At 43.2% G+C, this 12,712-nt stretch overlaps 1 long non-coding RNA gene across 1 annotated transcript in view; it reads left to right on the top strand.

Moving 5' to 3' along the window:
* Nucleotides 1-9,884, top strand: part of LOC144264591 (uncharacterized) — a 101,032-nt gene extending 91,148 nt beyond the window's left edge. Inside the window, exon 3 of the long non-coding RNA XR_013346077.1 lies at nt 9,819-9,884. This is a non-coding gene — a long non-coding RNA (uncharacterized LOC144264591). The remainder of the gene's footprint in view (nt 1-9,818) is intronic.
* The last annotated feature ends 2,828 nt before the right edge of the window (nt 9,885-12,712 follow it).

The raw sequence follows: 12,712 nt of genomic DNA, 5'->3' as shown, positions 1-12,712 counted from the left end.
AGAGAGAATTCGTACTCAGCAAGATACTCAAATGCCCAATTCAGTATTTGGCTAGGTCCTTGGATTTGCCTGTTAGGAGTCATATATAAAATGATACAAATTTTGAGCCTGATCCAAATCCCATTGAAGTCAGTGGAAAGACTCCACTAGACTTTGGACTGTGCCCTAATAATCTAATGAAACAGCATTTTGTTCCTGTGAATTGTGAGATCCGCTGTCCACACTTTAGCAGGACACATGAAACCAGACAGGTTGCATTCTGCTGAAGTTTGTGTTATCTATCTGAACAGCTACATAGTTGACAACCTCAAATTTAGAAACTTCTTTTTTCTATTACAGTCTCAAAGCAAACCACTGCCCTTACTTACATGAGGTACAAAAATGGGGGTGAGCAAGTGAAGGCTGGTGACTTAATGAAGAATCCAGTAGCCTTCCTGCAAGTGCAGGGCAGCCTAGGAGAATACTCTCTGGTATGCATCGTACTGCTGCTTAGAAGGAGAACAATGTGCACCCCCTTCTAGTCAGTGTAGCCACCATACGTATAGGTAGACCAAAGGTGTAACCATACAGCCAAACTGACAGGCCATAGACCCTTGAAGCCATGGAGTATCAATGAGTATGCTAAATCGCCCCTTTCCTGTCATCCTTCTGTTCAAGAGCCCTACTACTACATGGGTATGTTAGGAAGGAAACAGGGAATAAGCTCTATACCATCTTCCTCCACCCTGCAAATGTAATCATGTGGCATAGAGAACTATTAGGTCCTTAATCAAGTACAAGTTTTATTTATCCATTGGTTTAATATGCATCAATGTTGGGGTAATAAAGATAACATTTAGCCTTTGTAGATCTCAAAGCACTTCACAAAGGTTTTGCAACAGTACATGAAGTAACATGTTAAGACAAATCAAGTGACAATTCTTTCCCCTACCAGGGTTAATGTGGATCCACTTCTGCCTATAAGCAGGTGAAGTCATCAAGAGTCATATCAAAGACACTTTCAGATTTTATATTTGCAATCTGTTTCCTTTTTTGTTTTATTAGCATTTTCTCTGCTACATATTAATTATTGCAGACCTCTGCCAACACATGTGGTTAATATCCAGCTGCAGTCTGTTTCAAAAGGGAAATGTCAAAGATTAAATTCAAATGAAGGATGATATTTCAGAGTCTGCATATTCCATGAATAATTGCTCTTCTCTACTTTCTGGAAACTTTAACGATAAAAAATACTATCTTAAAAGAAAAATCGCAAAGGTATGTTTATAATCTTTTTATATAAGATATCTAGACCCCCAAATCTCCTTTCCAGAGGCAAAACACTCTTGAAAACAAAACTTGGAAACAAATTCAACTCTTTCAAAGATCTACAAGCGTCACTTACAAAATACTGACAGGTGACTGCACTTAATCAGAAACACACACACACACACCCTTTGCCCCTACAGGATTTATACCGTATTTTGCTCTCTGGTTTTTCTGTTTGTGGGTGTGCAGACAGAATACAGATAAGCACTTGTGCTTTTCATGGGCCCTATTCAGCAATCTGTCTAAGCTTGGCTAAGAAAGTCTAGAGGAAATCATAATATACTGTACTCTTTCTTCCAGTCCCCTCAGTAGGCAAGTTATGCCAACTTAGGTTCCCTCCACATTCCCTCTAATTCACAGGATAAAATTCAAAGGTGGTGGATAATTCTGATCTACAATAACTTAGACCCTCTCTTCCCATTTACCTCTTGGAGCTTCTTACAAATAATTTTAATTGTAGTAGCATCTATCGGCCCCATTGGTTGTGCAGTGCCTAGTACATGTAGCAAAAAGACTTGCTGCCCCAGAGAGTTAAAAGGTTGGGTTTATGAAAAGACACGCAATGGGTGCAGAACAGACAAACAGGGTTGGCTGGAGAGGAGAAACTAACAGTAAAACACACACACTTTTTCTTTCAGTGTCCTCGGGAGTGTGAATTGGTGCGACATATACCTCAGTGAGCCAGAAGACGCTAGCTTAGGTATAAGTAGCACACTGGGCGGCTTGTCTTCACAGGGAAATTGACCAGAGTAGCTATAGTGGAATAATTATGGTTATAATTGTTTCACATGTTGAAAAGCCCTAAGAGAGTTTAACTGAGCATAAGTTATACTTCACCTCTGAATTGACTTTAAGACTTGGCCAGTATTTTTGGTCAAAAATATTGTAAACCACAATATTAATCCCTGGTTTAGTGTTTATAGCTAACGTCTGAGAGGTTGGTTGGATAACTTACAAAGTGGCCTTATTTGTTGAGGTGTTGAGAATCCATAGTTCTCATTGGTAGTCGTGGGTGCTCAGTACCACTGAAAAGTGAAGCCACTTGTTACCTATAATGGATTTAGGAAGCTAAGTTTAAGACACCCAAGTTTTGGCCTGTTGTGTGTTCACCATATGCCTCATTTTGGTTGTTAAAACTAGAACAGGCATCCTACTTATTTGTCTAACACCCTTATGGAGAAGTCCTATAGAATCTAATAATTTAATTTTTTTTTAAGTGCTACAGAATTCAATAGAGAATCATAGCAATTCTGTAAGATTATTCAGAAAGCCTCTAAAATTTTTATTGTACTTATCCTAGTAAAGAGCTTTCAGATATTTCATAGGTCCTACCTAAGACCCTAAGGTTTATGTGAAATGGCCTCATTCATGTCCAAATATAATTTTGCTAAAGCGACTTGCCTGGAACACTTCAAGAACTTTGGTAATGAGAAACGGGCCCCATTTCACTATCCAAGTTTTGTTGTGAGGCTTTCCGTCCCCACTTTAGATTTAAATGAAATCAATTTGAAATAGTATTTCACGTCTTTTTATTTATTTTCTATTCTCGGTGTTACCTTTCTCAGTTTGGATCATTTTAATAGTTTCTGCTTTTTATTAAGTGATTGAACTTCCTCAGAATACCTATTTTTAGAAGCAATAAAAGAACTCCAGTAGAGCAGAACTTGGTTAAATCACAATAAATCCTTTGGCACCTTTAAAGATGAGTCCCAAGGACTTGAATAAAGGCCATTACATTTTGGTATTTTATCAAAGGATGCATTAGACTGTACAGTGTCCTGTACATATCTATCCATCACCTGGCATGTTCAAGTCCCCAGTCTTGAAAACATCTTAAGTACATGTGTAACTTTATTCATAAGAATAGTTCTATTATGGGACATTTCACATTAGTGGCACTACTCACAAAAGGTACAAACATCCATGTATGTTTGGAGGATTGGTCCCTAAAGGTCTAATCATGAAGCAAGATGCCCACTGAAGCCAATGGGTCTTTTGCCTGAGTAAGGAATCAAAGCTAGATTGTGCTTTCACCTTATGCGCCAGGTGGGTGTGTAGAAAAGGGCTTAAGCCTCCACTCAGACCTCTGCATGTGGCCAAGATAGACCTGTCCATATCATGGCTCCTGGCTGAGTATGGAAGAGAAGAGCTCCCTTCCCTCCTACAGCTCCTATCACCAGCCCATGGGCAGGAGGGGAGTGGATCCTTGGCTCCTACACACCCGGTCAGTGGAGCTAGTTGGATGCTGTGTCCTGTTAAAGGTCAGTAGTGGGTTATTTCTACCCCGAACACAAGAGGGACGCACTACACCAATGGCACCTCAGTGGGGTGTCTCAGGGTTGTGTTTAAAAGACGCAATCTAGCCCTTTGTAAGGTATTCAGGTTTGGACCCTAAAACAGAGGTGTCAATCTTCATCTCTCTATATATTTTTATTAATGATTAATTTCTCTTCTACTATTTCATACCATATTATTGCTCAAACATAGGAATTTAGAAACTGTATCTAACCCCAACAAGGAAATCTGTTTTAACCTATGGTTTCACATTAGCAGATATCCAGTTCCCACCTCTCTCCCCTTTGTTTTGCTTCTCTTTCCCTAATGCTAAGCAATACAGCTCTAGGTCTGAACATCTAGATAGAAGAATTTTGCAGATACAGCATATCTGTTTTGTGATAGTTACTGCATAGCTGATGCATGTCTATTATAGCAAAGCAAGAACTAAGAGCCAAATCAGATCCCAAAAGTAGGTGCAGTTTTCCATTTCTGCTTCTCCAGCAAGACAGCTAAGTGGCTCATTCTCCAAAAAAGGTATTCAAATTAGAGAAATATAAAAACAGAAAAAAAAATAGGAATGTACTGACCTTTTAATAATAAAAACAAAACAAAACTCTGCAGCATGCCATTCTGTGCACATTCTTCAGAGTCCAGATTTGTACTACTACTCCAAACACTGAAATAAATGTGCACCTAACACAGAATATAAAAAAAATGGGCCAAATCTTAACATCCATGGGATTTTGCCTGAGTAAGGACAGAGTGAACACCAAATCAGGACCTCAGAATTTATCCCATGCTGTTCAAATGGGAGATATAATGTATTCAATGGATAGCACAGAATTAGAATCAGAAAACCCTGATTTATAATTAGGGGACATCAAACAATTCTTTAAAAGGGGCTGTTTGTACTTTCTGCTTTCATTTGTCTTGTCTCAATTTACAAAAACACCCTCTCTCTCTTCTCTTACCTCATGGAGAGCCTTTGAATTCTGCCCTGCATAAAAGAAAACAGCAAAGGCTGTAGATGTTGCATATCAGATGGTACGTTAATTTGCTGTGTCACTTCCAAACATTTTGTTCTCAGCTTTGTTTAGTTTCCCTCTGGAACTTGGCAAATTGCAGGTTAGTTATCAAGTTACATTTTCACAATAAAATATTATGTACAGTATTAGTCCGTATCACCCTTAAGGAGTCAAAAGAACTTCGTAAATTGTATATACATAGAATCATACTACTGAAATACAACTCCATCTGGGTTGTAACACCCCTGAGTTGGAACACATTAGCCATTCTGTAACAGCAGCATATTTTAGAAAAATTAGGGAAGAATACATATTACAACCTCTAAGGAATTATGCATGAAAATGTAGCACACATTATGCATACTTGTACAGTAACTCCTTCCTTAACGTTGTAGTTACGTTCCTGAAAAATGCATCTTGAAGAGAAACAATGTTAAGCAAATCCAATTTCCCCGTAAGAATTAAGGTAAATGGGGGTGGGGGAGTTAGGTTCCAGGGACATTTTTTTCACCAGACAAAAGACTATATTATATATTGTGATACAGCATGGCCAGAAGGCAGCAGGAGAGTGATATAGGAGAGATATGTAAGTCCCAAGATGAGGAGAAACCTTATTCCCTGTAGAGGGAAGAAAGGTTTCTATAGATTAATTAAAAGCACCTGAAGCCACTTAGAGCACCTGAAGCTAATCACCTGATAAAAACCTCCTGCTTCAATCAGCCAGGAAAAGGAGTTGGAGCAGAGGAGAGTTTGGAGAAGTGCCATGGCTGGCTAGAAGATCAAGACCCTAGGTAAAGAGACACCCAGCTTGTGAAGAGAGAGAGAGAAAAGGCAGGAAGCCCCACAAGCTGAAGAGCAGGAGAGGGAAGTAGCAGGGGAAGGAAGCACTAGTCCAAGTGGTTTACCACTATCCCTAGGACCCGGAGTAAAGGGGGGGCCCGGGTCCCTCCCTCTCCACTACCCTTCTCTGGGTTAGTGGTGGGACAGTAGATACCCTAGTTCAGGAGCAGGGAACTGTGCCCTGAACCACCCTATCCCCCACCCCCAAGAAGAGGAAGCGCGGGACCCATCATAATTGTACCGGTAATTTGCCACTATAGATATGTAACCCTTCTGCCCATCAGAGTTGGCAGCAACAAGGGCCGGGTTCAGTATCTAGGAGTTTCATTCCAATAACACAATGCAAAACTGACTCGAGCCCCCACCCAGTGACCTGGGACAAATATATACCACCCCTGCTACGCGCCTCTAAGAGGCAATACTTCCCCTCTCAGAAGCACAGAGTCTGGGTGTAGCAAAAGCCTTTTAATAACAGAGAGAAACAATGTGGCATTGTGTTAGGGAAACACCACCAACAGAATTCATAACACAACCCATGAGCCAAAACCCATCCCAAGCAAACTGGGCCATGTCCTTTCCCTTTGGTTCTTGAGTCCAGCAACCAACAACCCAAAAGTCTCTGTCCCTGGTCAGTGCAGCCCCAGAGTTCAAAAGTTTATCTGTAGAATTTTACCTCCCAACCTGGGTGGAAATGGGGCGGGGGGGGGGTTTAAGGGGCACCTTATGTGGTCCAAAGCTGACTGCCCAACCTCTCCGTAGGGCTCTGCTCCACCAGCCATCTCGTGAGCCATTCCTGCTGTCCCGCAAACTGCTCCACAATCTCTCTTCAGGCCCCACCACTAAACACAACGCTCAGTGATTTCAGCTCTTAGTAATTTTAGCTCTTTAGTGATTTCTGCTTGTACTAGGGGAGCCTTAGTGCTGGTACACCATTGGCCCAAAGTGAACTCAGCTCAGCAGCCTGTAACTAGACTCCTAGTGGAATCAAAACTAGCTCTGATATTCCACCGGGGGGGGTGGGGGGGGGGGAGAGAGAGGGTGCAATTGGCATGTAGGACCCGCACCAGGTATTAATACCTATCCCCAGCCTCTCTCAATTCACTGGGTTTTGGAACCCATGACCCTTGCCTAGCGAGTGCTGCTTAGTTGATGGCGAGTCCCTCCATCATAACAAAAGGCCAAGGACAGTTCCACTGTCCTTGATTCACATAATCAGGATAACAGTTTATTCTTCTTGCCCCAACAACAGAGAAACTGGGGCTCCTATAGCAGCCAAAGTGACCAACTAGGCGGGCTGGGTGTGCCTATGCAAATGAGATCAGCCCTTGAAGTTGTTTTCCGTAACCCACCACAACTCGCCACCAGATGTCAGGGTAGAGCTCATCCTGACTCTGCTTACATTATATATATATATATATATATATATATATATATACACACACATACACATACTCATACATACACACACACACAGAGTACAAGTTTTAAACAAAAAATTTAATACTGGTACACAGCAATGATGATTGTGAAGCTTGGTTGAGGTGGTGAAGTCAGAGGGTGGGATATTTCCCCGGGGATGCCTTACCGCTAAATGATGAACTAGCAATTGGCTGAGCCTACAACAGCAAAATGTGAAAAATCGGGACTGGGGGGTGGTGGTAATAGGAGTCTATATAAGAAAAAGACCCCCAAATTGGGACTGTCACTATAAAATTGGGACATCTGGTCACCCTAGCTGAGCCCTCAAGAGTTAACTCATTGTTGTTAATGTAGCCCAGGGGCTAGCAAACTTTTTGGCCTGAGGGCCACATCAAGTTTCCAAAATTGTATGGAGAGCCAGTTAGGGGAGGCTGTGTCTCCCCAAACAGCCAGGCATGGCGCAGCCCCCGCCTCCTACCTAACCCCCCCCAGCTTCTCACCCCCGACAGCTCCCCTGGGACTCCTGCCCCATCCAACCCCCCCATTCCCTGATGCCCCCCCAGGACTCCTGACCCATCCACCACCCCTGCTCCCTGTCCCCTGACTACCCCTGGACCTTTCACCCCGATTGCCCCCTGCTGCCCCATCCACCCCCTCCTCTCCTTCCTGACTGCCCTCCGGGACCCCTGGCCCATCCAACCCCTCTGTTCCCCGTCCTCTGACCGCCCCAACCCCTATCCACACCCCCAACTCCAACCACCACCCCCCAAACTCCCCTGCCCTCCATCCAACCCCCCCCCCCGGCCCCTTACCGCACTGTCTGGAGCACCGGTGGCTGGCGGCACTACAGTTGTGCCACCCAGAGCACTGGGTCAGGCTGCGGCTCTGCAACTGCGCTGCCCGACCGCCCAGAGCGTTGTGTCGGCTGCACGGTGTGCTGACGCTGCGGGGGAAGGGGAACAGCGGGGGAGGAGACTGGGACTGTCCTCCCCGGCCGGGACCTCAGGGACTGGGCAAGAGGGTCCTGCGGGCCGGATGTGGCCCATGGGCCAGTTTGCCCACCTCAGATGTAGCCTCACACTCTTCAAGGCAGCATGAATGGAGGGAGGGGAGACAGCATGGCAGACAGAGACACACACCTGGTGTGAGAGAGATATGTATTGCTCCTTTAAGTACACTGCCTTTTTAAATTAATCAGCAAGCTGAGACAGCAGCTGCTGCCAGGAAGCTCCCTCCATCCTGAGCCCTGTTGTGTGTCCCCCCTGCCCTATGGAAGATAGGGTAAGTGGGGTGCAGGGGGACACCCTGACATTAGCCCACCCCCCACCACCACCACACACAGCAAGCAGGAGACTCGGGAAGCAGCTCCAAGGCAGAGGGCAGGAGCAGCACATGGCAGTGCGGGAGGGACAGCTGAACTGCAGGCAATCGGTAGCCTGCTGGGCAGTTGCTGCACAGGGAACTTAGGGGAGCAGAGAGCTGATAGGGGGCTGCCGGCCCACCCTAGTTCCAAGCCCCCACCAGCTAGCTGCACCAGGCTGCTCTTCCTGCAAGCAGTGGACAAAGCAGGCGGCTTTAGAAGGGAGCATTGCACAACTTTAAATGAGCATATTCCCTAATTGATCAGCAACGTAACAACATTAACTGGGATGACTTTAAGTGAGGTGTTCCTGTATATGGATCTTTGGCTACCTGTCAGGGAGGGGCTCCCTGGACACTCCTCCCCCAGGTCCCCTGTTCATTGTTTACCTTCTCTTCTCCCCCAGTTAGCAGCCCTTCGGGATGCTCTCTGAGGGCAACCAGTCAAGGGAAGGGGGTTAGCTACTCCACTTCCCTTCCCCTTGCGGGAGTGGAGGATCTCTCTGGAAAGAGGACCAGTTTCTCATGTATCCCCTGGATGTTCAGCTCTAAGGGCTTAGTCTCCTATAGTCTATTGCCTCTTTGTAGAGTTTACCTTCTCCCCCTCTTCCTAGGGCACTTGCTATCAGCCAGAACAGCTTCGGGAGTGGTGTCTCCTCCTCTGCTGATCTACCTCTGTACCAGACGCATCTGTTGGGGCAGCCTTTTTCCTGTTGACCACCCCTTCCCATGGGGAATTCCCCACTTTTAAGCCCCTCCTCCTCCAGGCCAAACAAACCTTGGAGGTGCATCTCGTTAGTGAGGAACAGGCCCAGAGGAGCTTGTTAATCTCCATCATACCTGAGTGAGAGCATGTCTCTTCACAGTCCCTTTCTTAAAAGAATTGGGCCTTTTATACTGAATTGGGTGACTCCACCAAAACACTTAAAAAGGAGAGAGAGCTCACCTTGTTGTAAAATTAATTAATAAACCATTCACATGCAGTATTAGATCCTAAATAGATTAGGTGAAGTAGAGGGGGTGAGATGGAGGATACGGTCATGCTGTCTGGAGTGGCTCATGACTATGAGTGCCAACCTCAGGGCAGACTGTTTTTTGAAGCAGGGTAGACACCCCAAACTGGTGGTATGTTCTATCATTAGATTTCATCAACTCAGTAACAAATATGAACTCCTGAAACACTGTAACCGTCTTACCATGGAGTCACAGACAGTTCCCTTGGGCTCTCCAGTCTGTCTTGCCACCCAGGCAAACTAGACTTAGTGATAAATAGTCACTTACACTAAAGATCACAAACTATTCAGGTTGCTTCCAGTACCAAAAGACCAGTAACTTACCCCATCTCAATTTGGACCTCAGATCTCACACCAAAGACAACACTTGTAGCCAATCATATAGTAAACTAATTAAGGATTATTAACTAGGCAAAAGAAATGATAGGGGGTTATTTACAGATTAAAGCAGGCAACATATGTGTACAAATGAATTAGTCTATGGTTCCAAAAGGTGACAGAGATGTAGTAATCTATCCACTGAATGTTTCAGGGCTAACCCAGGTTGACCATAGGTATCTCTACTTTTGTTTCCTAGGTGCAGCCCCATGAGAGTTCAAACAGCAAAGAAATGAAAAAAATCGTCATGTCAGCTATCTTTATTTCCCTCTTCCAGAATTCAAACTGAGGGGATGTGCCCTTCTGCATGTAGCTTGTGTAGGGGCAATTAGTAAAGACTGTGTATTGTGATGCTTCACAATGGCCCACTTAGTCTTGGTAATCCTCCTTGATGGGCCAGGGGAACCTCTCCTCCTGTCTGAGTTCAAAGCAGGCATTTTTACAATTATAAAGCAAAACTTTCATATTACCTTATAGCATGGAATACAGACATTACAAGTAAGATTAATGCATGTAGCCACTTACAAGTATTTTATAGAGTGTAAACATTAAACACATTCTTACAAGTTGTCATAAATATAAAGGGAAGGGTAAACACCTTTAAATCCCTCCTGGCCAGAGAAAAAACCCTTTCACCTGTAAAGGGTTAAGAAGCTAAGACAACCTCTCTGGCACCTGACCAAAATGACCAATGAGGAGACAAGATGCTTTCAAAGCTGGTGGGGGACAAAGGGTTCTCTCTGGCTGTGTGTTGCTTTTGCCAGGACCAGAGCATGAATGCAGGTCAGAACTCTTGTAAAGAGTTAGTAAGCAATCTGGTTAGATATGCGATAGATTCTGTTCTGTTTAAATAGCTGATAAAATAAGTTGTGCTGAATGGAATATATATTCCTGTTTTTGTGTCTTTTTGTAACTTAAGGTTTAGCCTAGAGGGATTCTCTATGTTTTGAATCTGATTACCCTGTAAGGTATTTACCATCTTGATTTTACAGAGGTGATTCTTTTACTTTTTCTTTAATTAAAATTCTTCTTTTAAGAACCTGATTGCTTTTTCATTGTTCTTAAGATCCAAGGGTTTGGGTCGGTGTTCACCTATGCAAATTGGTGTGGATTTTTATCAAGCCTTTCCCAGGAAAGGGGTGTAGGGCTTGCGGGGGATTTTGGGGGGAAAGACGTTTCCAGGTGGGCTCTTTCCCTGTTATATTTGTTAGATGCTTGGTGGTGGCAGCAATAAAGTCCAGGGACAAAAGGTAAAATAGTTTGTACCTTGAGGAAGTTTTAACCTAGGCTGGTAAAAATAAGCTTGGGGTTTTTTCATGCAGGTCCCCACATCTAGAGTTCAGAGTGGGGAAGGAACCTTGACACAAGTCTAAAGCCTATCTTGAACCATACTAACATACAGGTGAGCTGGTCTGGTTTCCAGCTGTGAATCTGTCAGTGCCCAGCTGAGGCCTACAGCCTTGGCAAGAGCTGGCACCTGATCTACCAGCATCACAGATGCATACAGCTTTTCTTGGGGTCATGTTCCTTAGCTTTATATTGAAAACTGGACAAAGAAAATACTCCCCAGACACAACTGAATGATTCAAAAAGGACTGGGACAATTTTTTTTTAAAAGAAAAGCTTACAGACAGTACAAAGAAACAACAACAAAAAAAAAACACCACACCCCAAAATACGCACCACAAACAACCACAAGTGCTAGGACCTGGTCCAGCAAAGTAACATTAAGCATGTATAACATTTAAGTTGGCCCATTGATTTCCGTGAAATTAATCAAATGCTTAAAGTTACAAACATGTTTAAATTCTTTGCTAGTTTGAGGCCCTATGGCCAGATTTTCAAAGGTATTTAGGAGCCTAAAAGATATAGACAGGTGCTTTTGAAAAATCCCAGAATAGAATTAGAACAAAATAATGCTTCCAAAACCAGTAAGGAAGACTAGATAACTTTAACTGTTTGTCTTTACATACAGCATAGGGGAAAGGTCTATGTGCATGTCTCTCCTCTCCTGTCCTCCATAACACGTGTATGCATTTGCAGTATTAAGATTGTACAATGTCCCTCTTACATCTTCTCTGCTTTGTTGCTAATAAAATCCAAACATATTCATAAGAAGTATGGGAATATGGAGAAACGAGGTTCACAATTTCTGAAAAGGTTTACAATGTTGAGTGAGTAACAAGATAACATAGTAAGGGTTGATATGTCATTCATTATGATTGTTTCCATCTCTTTTACACTCGTACTGTATGTGATTGGTGAAAAATTTTAAGGTTTTAGTCCACAGTTACTTGCACATATTTGCTCCCTGGATTTTACTCTGACTTTTTGAGTTCTTTCAAACCTGAAACTCAAAGTTAAACTCATTAACTTCACACATCAAAACCATGAATTTTACGAAACATTAGCCAAGGATAGTTCAAAACTGGACAGAGGCTCACTCTTAAAGTTTGTAAACTCTAGTCAACCTGGCCTCTGCTTTGAATTTGTAATAGAGCCCAAATGTCAGGTGAGTCTCATGAGTTAAATTTACATTTTGAACAGGTTTACATGTGACCCGGTGTGAAGCAGATTTGTAGAGGGATCCCAGCCCAACTTCTAGCTGTGCACATGTGATTATTTGTACATACAGTTTTCAGCTATATCACAGACATGTGCGAATAGCCAGCACAAAATCCATTTGGACTGGATTAGTGCATGCAATGGATTTTTCACATGGAAATTTGCATAAGCAAGTGATTTTTTTTTAAAGCGTGCCAGCAAATAAATCAAATTTTGAAGATTTGATCCATCTGCTTGAAAGCTGCAATTCTGAAAATATATGTCTGAAAATTTGAAAGCTGCCCATTCTTCCCCCATTTCCCACCCAAACAACAATTTTTAAACAGAACATCAGAAGATCTTGGGAGAAAATAACCCAAGTCGCAAGTACTATAGTTTGTCGCTGCAGACAAGCCTTTTGCTTTAAATATGTTCCTCTACATTTGCAAGACATTGGTAGTGTATTTGCCTTCACAGTTATTACAGTATCTCTCCTGATTCAGTCTGGTGTTACAGAGGTAATGGATTTGTTTTTCTATTTTCATTCTT

The sequence above is a fragment of the Eretmochelys imbricata genome, chromosome 5 (genome assembly GCF_965152235.1).
Source record: "Eretmochelys imbricata isolate rEreImb1 chromosome 5, rEreImb1.hap1, whole genome shotgun sequence".
Taxonomy (NCBI): domain Eukaryota; kingdom Metazoa; phylum Chordata; order Testudines; family Cheloniidae; genus Eretmochelys; species Eretmochelys imbricata.
This window is presented reverse-complemented; position numbering and strand designations above follow the sequence as displayed.